This window comes from Salmo salar, chromosome 23 (genome assembly GCF_965601325.2).
Source record: "Salmo salar chromosome 23, fSalSal1, whole genome shotgun sequence".
NCBI lineage: Eukaryota > Metazoa > Chordata > Actinopteri > Salmoniformes > Salmonidae > Salmo > Salmo salar.
In genome coordinates, this window is record NC_138313.1 from 15762947 (window position 1) to 15781709 (window position 18763).

Genomic DNA, 18763 nt, shown 5'->3' on the forward strand with positions numbered 1-18763 from the left:
ACATTAGATTATGTCAGCAGAGTACCCAGCCAGAAATAATCAGACACCCATTTTTCAAGCTAGCATATAATGTCACATAAACCCAAACCACAGCTAAATGCAGCACTAACCTTTGATGATCTTCATCAGATGACAACCCTAGGACATTATGTTATACAATACATGCATGTTTTGTTCAATCAAGTTCATATTTATATAAAAAAACAGCTTTTTACATTAGCATGTGACTAGCATGTGACTAGCATTCTGACCGAACACTGCCGGTGAATTTACTAAATTACTCACCATAAACGTTCACAAAAAACATAAATTATTTTAAGAATTATAGATACAGAACTCCTCTATGCACTCGATATGTCCGATTTTAAAATAGCTTTTCGGTGAAAGCACATTTTGCAATATTCTAAGTAGATAGCCCGGCATCACAGGGCTAGCTATTTAGACACCCAGCAAGTTTAGCACTCACCAAAGTCAGATTTACTATAAGAACATTTTTATTACCTTTGCTGTTCTTCGTCAGAATGCACTCCCAGGACTTCTACTTCAATAACAAATGTTGGTTTGGTCCCAAATAATCCATTGTTATATCCAAATAGCGGTGTTTTGTTCGTGCGTTCAAGACACTATCCAAAAGGGTAAATAAGGGTGACGAGCATGGCGCATTTCGTGACAAAGAAAATCAAAATATTCCATTACCGTACTTCGAAGCATGTCAACCGCTGTTTAAAATCTATTTTTATGCCATTTTTCTCTTAAAAAAAGCGATAATATTCCGACCGGGAATCTGTGTTTTAGTACAAAGAGAGAGAAAATAAAAACTTCTCGTGCCCTCGTGCACGAGCCTGAGTCTCAGAGTACTCTGACCGGCCACTATCCAAATGCGATAATGTGTTTCAGCCTGGGGCTGCCTCGATATCATTCAGCTTTTTCCCGGGCTCTGACAGCCTATGGGAGCCGTAGGAAGTGTCACGTTACAGCAAAGATCCTCAGTCTTCAATAAAAAGAGCCAAGATGAACAACAACTTGTCAGACAGGCCACTTCCTGTTCAGAATCTTCTCAGGTTTTTGCCTGCCATATGAGTTCTGTTATACTCACAGACACCATTCAAACAGTTTTAGAAACTTTAGGGTGTTTTCTATCCAAAGACAATAATTATATGCATATTCTAGTTACTGGGCAGGAGTAGTAACCAGATTAAATCGGGTACGTCTTTTATCTGGCCGTGTCAATACTGCCCCCTAGCCCTAACAGGTTAACAGTAAGTCCATATACAGTGCATTCAGAAAGAATGCATATCCCTTGACTTATTCCACAGTTTGTTGTGTTACAACCTGAATTCAAATTACATGAAATATATATTTTTCTCTCATCCATCTACACACGATACCCCATAAAGACAAAGTGAAAACATGTTTTATATATTTTTGCACATTTGTAAAATGTAATGTAATACAAAAATATGTAATTTACATAAGTATTCACAACCATGAGTCAATACTTTGTAGAAGCACCTTTGGCAGTGATTACAGCGGTGAGTCTTTCTGGCTAAGTCTCTAAGAGCTTTCCAGTCCTGGATTGTGCAATATTTGCCCATTATTCTTTTAAAAATTCTTCAACCATAGATTATTAAGTAGATTTAAGTCAAAACTGTAACTCGGCCTCTCAGGAACATTCACTATCTTCTTTATTTATTTTTATTTAGGGGTACATCAGCTTTAATATTGCAGATATATTGTGGCTTCCATCAATGTAATTGTCTGAATCATTTCCCATCCCCCATATATTTTTTGGGATAAATAGATATACATCAAATATATACTGTATATTTATTATTTTCCCCTAACCCCCCCCCCCCCCCCAATCCCTCCCCTAATTGGAGTAAACTAATGGAAGACAACTCTTAGGCCTTTACCTCCAGCTTATACAAACTATATATATTTTACAGACAGTTTATTTTACAATAGTCATTTTTTGTTTGTTTTTAGTCCCTCCAACTCCACTCAACCCCTCCCATCTATCTCTGAACAGCATTCATTTCTATTTGCCACATATTTTTCAACTGTGCTGTGATATTTCACTGTCTTCTTGGTAAACAACTCCAGTGTTGATTTGGCATTGTGTTTAAGGTTATTGTCCTGCTGAAAGGTGAATTCATCTTCCAGTGTCTGGTGGAAAGCAGACTGAACCAGGTTTTCCTCTATGATTTTGACTTTGCTTAGCACCATTCCATTTATTTTTTATCCTGAAAAACTCCCCAGCCCTTGACAATTACAAGCATACCCATAACATGATGCAGCCACCACTATGCTTGAAAATATGGAGAGAGGTACTCAGTAATGTGTTGTTCTGGATTCTCCCCTGTCACGCTGGTATGAATGATTCGGGAGACAGGCGTAGGAATGCGTAATAGTTTTTTTTATTAAGCCCAAATTACGGTGTGCCATGTAAAGGAATGGGGACGAAGACCAAACAAACACGTAACAAAATACAGAGTAAAAACCCAAAACAAAAGAGCGAGGTGTACCTCAAATAAATAACACACACGCACAACGATTAACACACGGGACAAGACCCGTGATCATTTGCGCAATCCACAATGACACGAAAGCCAAAACACAGAGCACAGGTACACGCACCAACGGACATTGTAACAATAATCGACAGCGCAATGGAAACCAAAGGGCACACTTATACAAGTACTAATCAGTGGGAATAGGGGACAGGTTAGCGTAATGAATGTTCCGGAGGGATCCGTGACAGTTCCCCCCCTGACGCGCTGCACCAGCAGGGCAACGACACCGACCTCGAGGACGATCACAGGAACGCACTGCGGGTCGATCAGGACCCGATGCAGCTGTTGCGTCGTCATCAGACGGGCCAGTTGCTGCTGCCAAAGTTGCGGTGGTGTCGGATGGACCGGTTGTGGTGGCGGCGGACGGGCCAGTTGTAGCTGCTAAAGATGCGTCATCGGACGGACCCATTGTGGCGAAGTCGGACGACCCAGTTGCAGTTGCCAAAGTTGTGGCTGCGCCGGACGAACCAGTCTCAGCGTTGTTTGACGGGCCATTCCCGCTGTCTCCCTTAATGGTCGATTATTCTGTCATGCTGGTATGAATGAGTCGGGAGACAGGCGCAGGAATGCGTAATATGATTTTTTTATTAAGCCCAAATTACGGCGTGCCGTGTAAAGGCACGGAGACGAAGACCAAACAAACACATCACAAAACACAGGGTAGAAACCCAAAACAAAAGAGCGAGGAGTACCTTGAATAAATAACACACACCCACAATGATTAACACACGGGAGGAGACCCGTAATCATCTTTGCAATCCACAATGGCACGAAAGGCTAAACACACAGTACAGGTACTCACAGCCCAATGGAAACCAAACGGCACACTTATACAAGTACTAATCAGTGGGAATAGGGGACAGTTGTGCATAATGAAAGTTCCAGAGGGATCCCCAAACATAACATTTTGTATTTGGTTCAAAAAGTGAATTGCTTTGCCACATTTTTTTGCAGCATTACTTTAGTTGCAAACAAGATGCATGTTTTGGAATATGTTTATGTACAGGCTTCCTTCTTTTCCCTCTCAATTAGGTTAGTATTGTGGAGTAACTACAATGTTGTTGATCCATCCTCAGTTTTCACCTATCACAGCCATTAAACTGTGTAACTGTTTTAAAGTCACCATTGGCCTCATGGTGAAATTCCCTTCCTTTCCGGCAACTGAGTTAGGAAGGATGTTTGTATCTTTGTTATGACTGGGTGGATTGATACACCATCCAAAGCATAAATAATAACCACCATGCTCAAAGGGATATTCACTAGCTGCATTCCAAACACTTAGAAGACACACCCTCTCCCCTCAACCCTCAAATTAAGTGAACACTTCTGATGATGTATCATGACATCTGATGAGTTGACACTTGCAATGCAAGGGGCAAGGGTATAACGGCTGTCGTTGGGTATTGATGACCAAATCGCAGCAGGAATGTGGATACTCATCTTGAATATTTATTTTAAATAAAGTGAACACCAAAACAACAAAACGAAGAACGACAGAACGACAGTTTAACAGGGTATACACATAACAGCAGTGCTAAAGACAACTACCCACAAAATACCAAACCAAACACACACCTATATATAGGACTCTCAATCAGAGGCAACTAGAAACACCTGCCTCCTATTGAGAGTCCAACACCCAATCCTAAACATAGAAAAACTAAACTAGACAGAACGTAGAAATACATACAAAACACAAACCCTCTGCCACGTCCTGACCAAAACTAATGCAATTACTCCCTCTGCTGGTCAGGACGTGACAGTACCCCCCCCCCCCCCCCTAAAGGTGCAGACCCCGAATGCACCTCAAAAGAAAACAAAAACCCCCAAACAAAAATATCCCCCTAAACTAAAGGGAGGGAAGGGAGGGTGGCTGCCGTCAACGACGGCACCTGTGCTACACCCCCCCCTCCCCAACCCACCTATCCTGGAGGTGGCTCTGGTTCAGGCCTACTGCCCTCTAGACTGTAGACAGACTTGCTTGGCTCCGGACCGTAGGCAGACTCCTTCAGTTCCAGGTCGTAGGCAGACTCATTCCGTTTCACGCTGTCGGCAGACTCATTTAGTTCACTGTTAATTAAACACTTATTCAGTTCCGGATCCCATGCAGACTCACTTGGTTCCGGATCGCGGGCAGACTCCCCCGGTTCCGGACAGTGGACCGACTCCCCCGGTTCCGGACACTCTGGACGAGGCACTGTTGCCGGACACTCTGGACGAGGCACTGTTGCCGGACACTCTGGACGAGGCACTGTTGCCGGACACTCTGGACGAGGCACTGTTGCCGGACACTCTGGACGAGGCACTGTTGCCGGACACTCTGGACGAAGCACTGTTGCCGGACACTCTGGACGAGGCACTGTTGCCGGACACTCTGGCCTGGTCTGACGCGCTGGAAGCCTGTTCCCGCTCCTCGCACTAGCCCTGAGATGCGTGTCCCCAGGCTGGTACCTCCACTACCAGCCCCACGCATCAGGGCTAGTGCGAGGAGCGGGAACAGGCTGAGTAGGACTAGGCTGACTTATTGGAAGCTTGATGCGTGGTGCTGGTCGTGCCAGACTGGAGGTACGCACTTCCGGGTCAGCACTAGAGGCGGGAACTGGACAGACTGGGCCATGGAGGCGCATAGGTGGTCTTGCTCGCACCTCCTGCACAACCCGTCCTGGCTGGGTGGAACTAGCAGCCCTGTACGAGCGGGGTGCTAGTACAGGGCGAACTGGGCTGTGCAGAGGCTTGATGGTTACCGTGCGTAGAGCGGGCGTAGGGTAGCCTGGTCCTAGGAGGCGTACCGGCGACCAGACGCGCTGCGCAGGCATCCTCCTACCAGGCTGGATGCCCACTCTAGCACGGCATCTGCGAGGGGCTGGAAAAACTCGCACTGGACTGTGCGTACGTATGGGCGAGATTGTGCGCACTTCTTCATAACTCGGCGCCCTCCACTCCATACGTTCCTCCCTGTAAGCATGGGTAGCTGGCTTATGGCTCTTCCTTGGCCTAGCCAGACTACCCGTGTGCCCCCCCAAAAAAAAATTCTAAGACTCAATCATTGACAGTTGTGGCTGCTTTGCGTGATGTATTGTTGTCTGTGCCCAATCATGTTTGTACCCTGTTTTGTGCTGCTACCATGTTGTGCTGCTGCCATGTTGTGTTGCTACCATGTTGTCATGTTGTGTTGTGTTGCTACCATGCTTGTGTTGTCATGTGTTGCTGCCATGCTATGATGTTGTCTTAGGTCTTTCTTTATGTAGTGTTGTGTTGTCTCTCTTGTCGTGATGTGTGTTTTGTCCTATATTTTTATTTAATTAATTTTTATTTTGAATCCCCCGCCCCTGCAGGAGGCATTTTGCCTTTTGGTTGGCCGTCATTGTAAATAAGAATTTGTTCTTAACTGATTTGTACATCTGACAAGGTATCCCCCTTTCCCACACACACACAAACATGTACAGTCAGGTCCAAAATTATTGGCACGCTTGATAAAAATTGGCAAAAAGACTATAAAATAAATAATATAAATACTGAGCCTTATTGTATGCTCGAAAATATTTGGGAAATAATATTATTTTATACCAATACAATTGCTCAGAGAAGAGATTTTGTTTCACCTGTAATATTTTTTTTCTCAAAAAGATAGGGCTCAAAATTATTGGCACCCCTCTTTTCATTACCTCAATTTGTGAGGATAATGGCACTGAGCCTTTTTCAAAAACTTGTTGTGAGATGGGAGAACACATTGGGGGGGGGGGGGGATCATAGACCATTCCTCCATACAGAATTTGGAGACTGAGATGACCATTGCAAAATGTTGATTTTGTGGTCAATTATCAATTGCTTTGTTGATTTTGATGTGTGCTTGGGGTTATTGTCTTGCTGGAAGATACACTTGTGGCCAACTTTCAGCCTCCTGGCAGAGGCAACCAGGTTTTTGGCAAAAAAATGTCCTGGTACTGGGTAGTTCATGATGCTGTTGACCTTAACAATGTCCCCAGGACAAGTGGAAGCAAAATATCCCCATAACATCAAAGCTCCACCAGAATATTTTACTTTTCTGCATATACGTCTTTCTTTCGACTCAAAACCCACCACTGGCATGCATGGCCAAAGAGTATTTTCATGTCATCCAACATTTACGGCATTGGAACTTGGATTGGAACCAGTGCTACAGTATGGTCAGATGACATGAAAATACTGCTCTTTGGCCACACACCACTGCTGGGTTTTGTGTAGAAATAAAAATGCAGAAAGTTACGGTGGTGGATCATTGATGTTATAGGGCTATTTTGCTTCCACTGCTCCTGGGGCCCTTGTTAAAGGGATTCTTTTGTGCTTTTGTTTATGTTTTAGTCAGTAGTTCTGAAAGTAACACTCACGAGCCAAACGTAGTCTGGAATTGTTTGGGACCATGTCACATATGTGCAGATATGTGCAACACGTCATTGCTCTCTCTCTTGCTCTGCTATTTGTGCATCATGCTAGCCGTCACTCAAATGGTGAGGGGCTGAATCTCATTGACTTTAACTCAAATTGCTGGGGGGAAATGTAGGGAAAATTGCGCTTCTACAGTTTTCAGATAACAGTTGTTTTCAAATTAAGGATTTTGTGGCTGATTGTAGTAAGACAGTAATTGTTCTCAGATTATGCACGTATGAACTACACATTGACACATGCAGCCCAAAACAGAAGGCGTAAGAAATACTTACTAGTCACCAAAGTTTCAGCGCATGATCACTTTACCCAGTACCAGGACATTGTATCCCAAAACCTGGTTGCCTCTGAATCTTGGCCGCAAGTGGATCTTCCAGCAAGACAATAACCACAAGCACACATCAAAATCCATAAAGAAATGGGTAATTGACAACAAAATAAAAAAATGTCAATTGCGATTTCAGTCTCTGGACTTGAAGAGGGCAGTCGAAGTGCAGACGGAGGATATCAAGGATCTGGAAATATTTTGTATGGATGTATGGTCTAAGATCAGTCACAATGTGTTCTCCAATCTCATTGACCACTTTCTTTTTGAGATTTTTTTTAAACTTGTTAATCAAAATCTATTTTTCTGAGCAAGTGCCTGTTTATTTTTACATTGTAGAATCTGTCACAAGATGGGTAAAAGTAAGGTACAACAATAATTTATTTAAAATAAGAAATAACTGTTACATCTCTGAGAACTTAGAATTGTTAAGAGACGTAAAACATGGTTGCCCTCTGTCACCATACTTATGTATTACGGCCATTGAACTGTTAGCTATAAAAATCATATCTAATGACAAAATGTGAACATTTCTAGATTAATGGCCTAAAAATGTATGGATTAAAGACAAAAGTATCAAGGAACGCTGATGATTCATGTTTTCTCGAGTCCTTAATATTCAACCTTAAAGAGCCTTATTGAGGACCTGGATAATTACTCCAGTTTCTCTGGACAAAATCCAACTATAATAGGTGTACTGTACTCTAAAAGACAAACTTGAAATTTCCATGTGGTCTCCCGATTAAATGAGTGGATGTGTTTGAAAATGACCTGTAACGGTCGTCGTATGGAGTAGACCAAGGCACAGCGGGTTGAGTGCTCATATTTACTTTTATTGAGACACGTAAGAAAACGAACGACAAACAGTCTTGCAGGCTATACACAGCAATGCAAAAAAAAATTAAAAAAATCCCACAAAAGACAGGTGATAAAAGGGCTACCTAAGTATGACTCCCAATCAGCAACAATGATGTACAGCTGTTCCTGATTGAGAGTCCTACCAGGCCAACAAAGAAATACACAACATAGAAAAACCATAGAAATACAAAACATAGAACAATACCCAAAAACCCCGGAACACATAAAACAAACACCCCTCTTACATAAATACATATCCCAACAAACCCCGAACCACATAAAACAAACACCCCCTGCCACGTCCTGACCAAACTACAATAACAAACAACCCCTTTACTGGTCAGGACGTGACATTACCCTGATTAATTCTCCAGTGATATTGCATTTGCTCTACCGACTCCAGGAGAATCCTTTTTCAAATCATGGAAGAATCAATTGTTTTTAAATGGCAAACCAGATAAAGTCAAATGGGCATATTTATTTCATAACCATATGTTTGGAGGGCTAAACCTATTAAATATTAAAGCATTAAACCTCTCTCTTAAAGCCTCCATTAAACCGAAATCATATCTAAATCCAAACTGGTTTTCCAGCAGGAATATCCAATGTTCAAAAGGGGTATTTTTGCTGTTATACAGATTAAAACCAACAATTTCCGGTAGATTGACTATGGATCCCTGTTTAAAGTATGGTCCTTCTTAAATGAAGCCACACAGAGTTGGTTACAATTCCAATTTCATCATCCAGGAGAGGCAGAACAAATATTACAGCAAATAATATGGCTAAACTCCAATGGAAGAATAGAGGAAATACACAATTTTGTAGATTTTTTTTATAAGGAAGGTATAATGTTTGTGAATGACATTGTAGATAATGACAGTAAAATTATGTCAAACAAGCAATTATCAAAGGTGCATGGAGATGTATGCTCGATACAAAAGTATAACGAACTCATCGCAGCTCTGCCACAAGAATGGAAGAGGCAATTGCTCAAAAAATAAAAAAATGTGTTAGATCTTCTAACGCAAGTGGGACGGGTCTGGCTTTGTGAAAATGATTTGACAGGTCCAACGTAGTTACACATCCGACACCGCCAAAACAGCTATGCGGGTGTCAGCTAACACTGGTTAATGCTTGATCTGATTGAATCTAGGCCCAATGCTGTTTCCCAAATGGCACCCTATGGACCCTGGTCAAAAGTAGGGAATAGGGTGCCATTTGGGAGATTCATGTAAAGTGATATATTAAGCATATAATAACTCTATTCCCTACTTCTGTGCTAGCCTGTTGATGGCCCCTAGACAGCAGCACTGTGAGGAATAACACTCACTGAGATGAGATACTGCAAGAGCAGTGTGGAGCTGAATGGAGGAGTTTATGTCTTAGGGTTGTCAACGACCAGTCTATTTTAGTGTGAGCCATATAAGTGTGTGCGCGTGTGTTCTAATTGTGTGTATGTGTGTGTGTGTGTAGCATCCATATGTGTAAGGGCACCTTAAAGTAACTGGAAGATGTTCATGTACCTGTGTGAGCAGGCGGGACAAAAGTTATCAATGGAGGGGTCCGTGGATGAAGGCGCTGAGGCAGTAACGTCTGTAATTATATCAGCTGCAGATGTGACTGTTCCAGTGTGTTCGGGGGGAGGAAGACGACAGGTGGTGCCATGGTGGTCAGATGACTGCTCACAGGTGGTATAGCTCTACGGGTACTTAAGAATTGCTTGACAGAAAGGAATCTCATGGAGCAGCCGTTCATAGATGTGAGCACCTGTGTGATGAGAGCAAAGAGGAGACAGGGAAAAGTTAAAGGAGCATGGATATGTTTTACAGAGAAAAGGGGAGTCAGGAGAAGCTATGGATGCAGAGTTCTCTATGTTTGAGATGACAAGGGCGTTGGCGGCTGCGGGTGGACTGCTCCTGGAGAAGATAGGGTGTGCTATGTGATGTTTAAGCATGCACCAGAGAGTGTGTTGGAAGCAGTCTTAGGTTTGTATAAAAAGTTATGGATGACTGGGGTGATACCTGCTGGGTGGAAACGTGCAGTTGTGTTGCCGTTTGTAAAACCAGGTAAAGATCCCACTAGGGCGGGCAGTTATAGGCCTATCGTGCTGGCATCCAACATGTGTAAATTGAAGAAAAGATGATAGTGAGAAGGATGATATATCTCTTGGAAGTTAGGGGTTTGATGAGTGTAGCACAGAGTGGGTTCAGGAGAAGGAGGTTTGCCATGGATGCCATGGTGACAGTTAGTACAGAGATAGCCAAGGCCCTGACAATAAAAGAGGTGATGAGTGTTGTGTATTTTGACATTGAGAAAGCTTACAATACCATGTGGAAGGGTTGATGATCAAGTTGACTGCATATAGCATTGTGGGACGTCTGTATAACTGGATCATGGACTTTATGAGTAATACAGGTGAGGGTGGGGTCAGAATTGTCAATGGGGTTTGAAATGGACAATGGTACTCCTCAGGGAAGTGTGGTTAGTCCAGTGTTGTTCACCCTGATGATAGATTACATACAGTATTTAAGGAGGTGGGACAGGCAGGGGGTATGGTCGTGTATGCTGATGATGGAGCTGTATGGAAGAGAGGTGGGAAATATGTGATGAGGAAGATGCAAGGAGCTGTGGGAGTTGTGGAAGATTGGTCTCTAACATGGGGGTTTAGGATGTCTGTGGCCAAGTCCTGCTTTATGGTGTATTCTAGGAGGAAGGTTAAAGATGTTATGCTGCAAATATATACTGCTCAAAAAAATAAAGGGAACACTTAAACAACACAATGTAACTCCAAGTCAATCACACTTCTGTGAAATCAAACTGTCCACTTAGGAAGCAACACTGATTGACAATAAATTTCACATGCTGACAACAGGTGGAAATTATAGGCAATTAGCAAGACACCCCCAATAAAGGAGTGGTTCTGCAGGTGGTAAGCACGGACCACTTCTCAGTTCCTATGCTTCCTGGCTGATGTTTTGGTCACTTTTGAATGCTGGCGGTGCTTTCACTCTAGTGGAAGCATGAGACAGAGTCTACAACACACACAAGTGGCTCAGGTAGTGCAGCTCATCCAGGATGGCACATCAATGCGAGCTGTGGCAAGAAGGTTTGCTGTGTCTGTCGCTTAGTATCCAGAGCATGTGTCTGCTCAAACGGTCAAAAACAGACTCCATGAGGGTGGTATGAGGGCCCGACGTCCACAGGTGGGGGTTGTGCTTACAGCCCAACACCGTGCAGGACGTTTGGCATTTGCCAGAGAACACCAAGATTGGCAAATTCGCCACTGGTGCCCTGTGCTCTTCACAGATGAAAGCAGGTTCACACTGAGCACATGTGACAGACGTGACAGTCTGGAGATGCCATGGAGAACGTTCTGCTGCCTGCAACATCCTCCAGCATGACCGGTTTGGCGGTGGGTCAGTCATGGTGTGGGGTGGCATTTCTTTGGGGGGCCGCACAGCCCTCCATGTGCTCGCCAGAGGTAGCCTGACTGCCATTAGGTACCGAGATGAGATCCTCAGACCCCTTGTGAGACCATATGCTGGTGCAGTTGGCCCTGGGTTCCTCCTAATGCAAGACAATGCTAGACCTCATGTGGCTGGAGTGTGTCAGCAGTTCCTGCAAGAGGAAGGCATTGATGCTATGGACTGGCCCGCCCGTTCCCCAGACCTGAATCCAATTGAGCACATCTGGGACATCATGTCTTGCTCCATCCACCAACGCCACGTTGCACCACAGACTGTCCAGGAGTTGGCAGATGCTTTAGTCCAGGTCTGGGAGGAGATCCCTCAGGAGACCATCCGCCACCTCATCAGGAGCATGCCCAGGCGTTGTAGGGAGGTCATACAGGCACGTGGAGGCCACACACACTACTGAGCCTCATTTTGACTTGTTTTAAGGACATTACATCAAAGTTGGATCAGACTGTAGTGTGGTTTTCCACTTTAACCTCTTACATCTAGACGTTCCGCTAGCGGAACACCTGCTCCAATTTCCAATGATAGGCGTGGCGCGAATTACAAATTCCTCAAAAATACAAAAACTTCAATTTTTCAAACATATGACTATTTTACAGCATTTTAAAGACAAGACTCTCCTTTATCTAACCACACTGTCCGATTTCAAAAAGGCTTTACAGCGAAAGCAAAACATTAGATTATGTCAGCAGAGTACCCAGCCAGAAATAATCAGACACCCATTTTTCAAGCTAGCATATAATGTCACAAAAAACAAAACCACAGCTAAATGCAGCACTAACCTTTGATGATCTTCATTAGATGACATGCCTCGGACATTATGTTATACAATACATGCATGTTTTGTTCAATCAAGTTCATATTTATATCAAAAACCAGCTTTTTACATTAGCATGTGACGTTCAGAACTAGCATTCCCACCAAACACTTCCTGTGAATTTACTAAATTACTCACGATAAACGTTCACAAAAAACATAACAATTATTTTAAGAATTATAGATACAGAACTCCTTTGTGCAATCGAGGTGTCCGATTTTAAAATAGCTTTTCGGTGAAAGCACATTTTGCAATATTCTGAGTAGATAGCCCAGCCATCACGGCTAGCTATTTTGACACCCACCAAGTTTAGCCCTGACCAAACTCCGATTTACTATTAGAAAAGTTTGATTACCTTTGGTGTTCTTCGTCAGAATGCACTCCCAGGACTGCTACTTCAATAACAAATGTTGGTTTGGTTCAAAATAATCCATAGTTATATCCAAATAACGGCGTTCTGTTCGTGCGTTCAAGACACTATCCGAAGTGTAAATAAGGGTCATGCGCACGACGCATTTCGTGACAAAAAAATTCGAAATATTCCATTACCGTACTTCGAAGCATGTCAACCGTTAAAATCAATTTTTATGCCATTTGTCTCGTAAAAAAGCGATAATATTCCGACCGGGAAAGCATGTATACATACAAAGAGAGAGAAAATAAAAGCATGGGATCCCCTCGTGCACGAGCCTGAGTTTCATAGTACTGTGACCGGCCACTATCCAAACGCGCTACTTTTTTTCAGCCAGAGCCTGCAAAGCCACGATTCAGCTTTTTGCCGCCTTCTGAGAGCCCATGGGAGCCGTAGGAAGTGTCACGTAACAGCAGAGATCCCCTGTAATGGATAGAGATAATCAAGAAGGCCAAGTAATGGTCAGACAGGGTACTTCCTGTACAGAATCTTCTCAGGTTTTGGCCTGCCAAATGAGTTCTGTTATACTCACAGACACCATTCAAACAGTTTTAGAAACTTTGGAGTGTTTTCTATCCAAAGCTAATAATTATATGCATATTCTAGTTTCTGGGCAGGAGTAATAATCAGATTAAATCGGGTACGTTTTTTTATCCGGCCGTGAAAATACTGCCCCCTAGCCATAACAGGTTAAATTTGAGTGTGACTCCAAATCCAGACCTCCATGGGTTGATAAATTGGATTTCCATTGATTATTTTTGTGTGATTTTGTTGTCATCACATTCAACTATGTAAAGAAAGTATTTAATAAGATTATTTCATTCATTCAGATCGAGGATGTGTTATTTTAGTGTTCCCTTTATTTTTTGAGCAGTGTATATAGGTAGGGAGTCTTAGTTTAAGTATTTAGGTATGTGGATTGATGACAGGCATACCTGGAAGAGACATGTTGAGTATATTGAAATTAAGTGTAGGAAGGTGCTGAACCTCATGAGGGCAGTGGCAGGATATGATTGGAGGTCAGATAAACAAACACTGTATATGTATCAGGCATTGATCAGGTCATATTTGGATTATGGATGCTTTGTATATGGATCGGCAGCCAAAATGGTACAACAGTGCCTGGACAGGATACAGTCAAGGGCCCGGAGATTGTGCATGGGTTCTTTCAGGACGACACCATTTGAGGCATTGCAGGTGGATAGTGGGGAACTGCCACAGAGGATAAAGTGGGACAACCTTGCATTAGAGTACTGAGCGAGGTTGAAAGGGAGTTCAGAAGAACATCCTGCGGTCACGGCAATTGGAGAGTGGGCAAGCAGAGAGCATGCGGGTGGACAATCGGGCAGAATGTAGTAGAATATGGATTGGGGGAGAGAGAGATAGGGCCGGCAATTGCATTGGGGAACGTTCTTCCGTGGCTGTTTCCGAAACCAAGTGTAGATGTGGACATGTTTGAGGGCAGGACAGAATGGGGTGAGGACGTGAGACGGTGTGTGGAGAGATATATAGATGATCAGTTTTATTTGTTTTTAAGGATATATACAGATGGTTCAAATTATCGAGTCAGTGGTAGGGTGGTTGCAGGGGTGTATATCCCAAATTTAAATGTTAGAGCATGTAAGCGCTTAAATGATTATGTTTCAGTGTATGCGGCTGAGTTGATTGCCATGACTATAGGTTTGAGATGGATGGAGGAGATAAAATCACTCAGAGTGGTGATCTGCTTTGATTCGGCTGCAGTATTCAGTAGTGTGCAGATGGGCAGCTGCTAATGGGATTGGAGAGGATGGGAGGCAATTTTAAGTGTAGACAATTGTATCGCATGCACTGGTCAGTAAATGAAGAGGTGGGGAGTATGGGATGTAAGAGAGAGGAAGTTGTGTGGAGCAGACTATGGTTTGGGCACACAGGTTTGAATGGCAGGTTGTGGATGATAGGGAGATATGAAATAGGTCTGTGTGATGAGTGCTTAGTAGAGGAAACGGTGGAACATGTGTTGATATTTTGTGAACTGTATGACTTAGATAGGGAGAGACTGTGTGAAAGGGTTAGAGAGGCTGGACAGGGTTGGGGTTTGGGTGGTGTAGTGGGGGAAGGAAAAGGGGCTGGAAGGGGAGTCTAGGGCTACACACACACACACACACACACACACACACACACACACACACACACACACACACAGAACTTTCTACTGAGGGGCTTTGCATATCATTCATATATCTTAACAAGATCATCTGTACATCTAATTAAGATAAATAGATTCTCACTGCATCTTGGGCTTTAATAAAGGGTTTAGCATTAGTGTTATTAAAGAATTCACTAGCTAATTCACGTTCACTTTACATTTTACATTTTAGTCATTTAGTAGATGCTCTTATCCTTATTACAGTTAGAGTGTGCATTCATCTTAAGATAGCTGGTGGGACAACCACATATCACAGGCATAGTAAGTACTTTTTCTCAATAAAGTAGCTATCTGGAAAGTCAGAGCTTTCTCATAACTCACCTTCACTTTTCTGTTGCCTGCCCTAAAAGTTGTACTTATGTCAAAAACTTCTAAGATGACCTTATGAGTCAGTCTGTCTTCTGGTACAGAATAGGCTAAACTGGTGAACTGTCTCTTCCTGTTCACTCTCACTCCACAGTCTTCACAACACTATGTCTGTTTCCAAAATGTCACCCTTTACCCTTCATAGCGCACTACCCTTTGTGCTCTGGTCAAAAGTAGTACACTACATGGAAATAGGGTGCCAAATTGGGGCACACCCATCCCATAACACTTAGTTCCGTAAAAGGTTGCTCATTATAGCATGCTTCTGTCTCAGCTGTGTTAAAGGCCAGTAATTAACCAACTCCCTCCCCATCCACAGCTTAGAACTGTCGTAAAGGTTGCTGCTACATTTCTCCCTCTCCTCCTACTTGCCATCTGTTTCACACTCTCTCATTTTTTTTCTTTTTTTCATTTTCTCTTTATGTGCTCAGCGTTTCTTCTCATGGTTTTAGTGCTACGTCAGATTAAGGGTGTTTTTTCTCTCATTCTCAGAATCTCTCTCTCTCTCCATCTCTCTCTCTGGGTCAGTATTGGCAGGGGGACAGGACAAGGTACTGTACTCAGTATGGAGAAGGGGTGCTAGGAAGAAGGGGGGGGGGGGGGTCCTGGTCCCACGGGGGACCAGTACGGAGAAAAAATGGATGAAATGTATGCATTCACTACTGTAAGTCGCTCTGGATAAGAGCGTCTGCTAAATTACTAAAATGTAAAAAAATGTAAAAAATGTCCTGGATAGCTCATAACCTTTCCAAAATTCGATCCCAGTGATCTCACCACGTTAGACACTGTCAATGGACACGCACAATATGCATTCTCACACACACTAACACACTGTTGCGGGAATATACACGAAGGCATTCAATCACGTAAGACACACAACCCAATACAGACCAATGAGCCGAGTAGGTCTACACACACACAATAAAGCCCAGTGACTCCCAAACATTAGGTTAACAATCTGTGACGGTTTCAGATGTGTTGAAAAGGACTCCATGATTCTCAGGGTCACTGACACATTCTGTATTGATGTGGGATAATTGAAAAATGCAGCGTTTCAGGGTCTGGTTTGGTTCTGACTTTACTTACCATTTAAGTCATTCGTCATGATTCACCAGCGAATACACAGTTGTGGATAGACACATTGTACATACATGCATACATATAAATACACATTTTCTCACACCTCCACACACAAAGTCACGCCTAAAATCACATACAAATACACAAGCATGCATAGTAGACACATACTCACTGTAAGAAATTGCTGTATATTTACAGCAAAACATTCACAGTTAGCTACTGTAGCTATGATATATTACAGTATAGTACTGTAAAGAGAAATGCATTATGGGGGCACACATTTTACAATGACCATCATGTGAATTATGGTGCATTGTGAGAAAATATTGTTGGCTGACGAAAGAATCTCTAGCTCGTTAACATATTTTGAGTTGTGCCTTGTGTCATGACGTGCCCAGTGATCTCTCTCTCTCTCTCTCTCTCTCTCTCTCTCTCTCTCTCTCTCTCTCTCTCTCTCTCTCTCTCTCTCTCTCTCTCTCTCTCTCTCTCTCTCTCTCTCTCTCTCTCTCTCTCTCTCTCTCTCTCTCTCTCTCTCTCTCTCTCTCTCTCTCTCTCTCTCTCTCTCTCTCTCTCTCTCTCTCTCTCTCTCTCTCTCTCTCTCTCTCTCTCTCTCTCTCTCTCTCTCTCTCTCTCTCTCTCTCTCTCTCTCTCTCTCTCTCTCTCTCTCTCTCTCTCTCTCTCTCTCTCTCTCTCTCTCTCTCTCTCTCTCTCATTTATGACAGTTGTAAATACTGCTTCTGGGACTGTTCTATTAAGATTGGAATGTGTGACTGTGACACAGAGAGAGACTTGGATAAACTCCTAATCCCCAAAATGTGGGGACACTTAAGGGACAGTTATGTCAGATAAAAAATGAACTAGTCATTGGCCACACCCCATGAGCCCAGGCGTCACATTAGGCAAATATCTACTGTTTGCTTGTTATGTAATGTTGTGTGATTATTTAGTTAGTTAGTAAATAAATAATTAAGCCAATTTATATATCGCTGATTCATGATTTAGGCTAGGGTTCGTGCAGATTTCCAAGGGTTTGCGCGGTTCACTAATGAGACATGGTTTTTGATATAAATATGAACTTGATTGAACAAAACATGCATGCATTGTATAACATAATGTCCTAGGGTTGTCATCTGATGAAGATCATCAAAGGTTAGTGCTGGCATTTAGCTGTGGTTTTGTTTTTTGTGACATTATATGCTAGCTTGAAAAATGGGTGTCTGATTATTTCTGGCTTGGTACTCTGCTGACATAATCTAATGTTTTGCTTTCGCTGTAAAGCCTTTTTGAAATCGGACAGTGTGGTTAGATAAAGGAGAGTCTTGTCTTTAAAATGCTGTGAAATAGTCATATGTTTGAAAAATTGAAGTTTTTGTATTTTTGAGGAATTTGTAATTCGCGCCACGCCTATCATTGGATATTGGAGCAGGTGTTCCGCAAGCGGAACGTCTAGATGTAAGAGGTTAACGTCCTGGGAGCCTGGTCTGTAAGAGAGGGTAAACACAAAACGGGTGAAAAACATGGCCCACCTTGCCTGGCAAGGATTCAGTCTCCTCGCCTCCCGGATGTAATCCAGATTGCGGTGGTCAGTCCAGATGAGAAAAGGGGGTTTAGCCCCCTCAAGCCAATGTCTCCACACCTTCAAAGCCTTAACGACAGCCAACAGCTCCCAGTCCCCCACATCATAGTTTCGCTCCGCCAGGCTGAGCCTCTTAGAAAAGAAGGCACAGGGTCGGAGCTTAGGTGGTGTACCTGAGCGCTGAGAGAGCACAGCTCCTATCCCAGCCTCAGACGCATCCACCTCCACTATGACCAAGCACTCTGCGCACCAAGCACTCTGCGCACCAGGGACACATGCTCGGCGCGTGTAGCGGAGTATATCAGAATGTCATCGATATACACCACTACACCCTGCCCGTGCAGGTCCCTGAAAATCTCATCTACAAAATATTGGAAGACTGATGGAGCATTCTTCAAACCGTACGGCATGACGAGGTACTAATAATGCCCTGAGGTGGTACTAAATGCAGTCTTCCACTCGTCTCCCTCTCAGATACGCACCAGGTTGTACGCACTCCTGAGATCCAGTTTGGTGAAAAAGCGCGCCCCGTGCATTAACTCAATCGCTGTAGTGATCAGAGGTAGCGGGTAACTGTACCCCACCGTGATTTTATTGAGACCTCGATAATCAATGCACGGGCGCAGGCCTCCAGCCTTCTTCTTCACAAAAAAAGAAACTCAAAGTAACG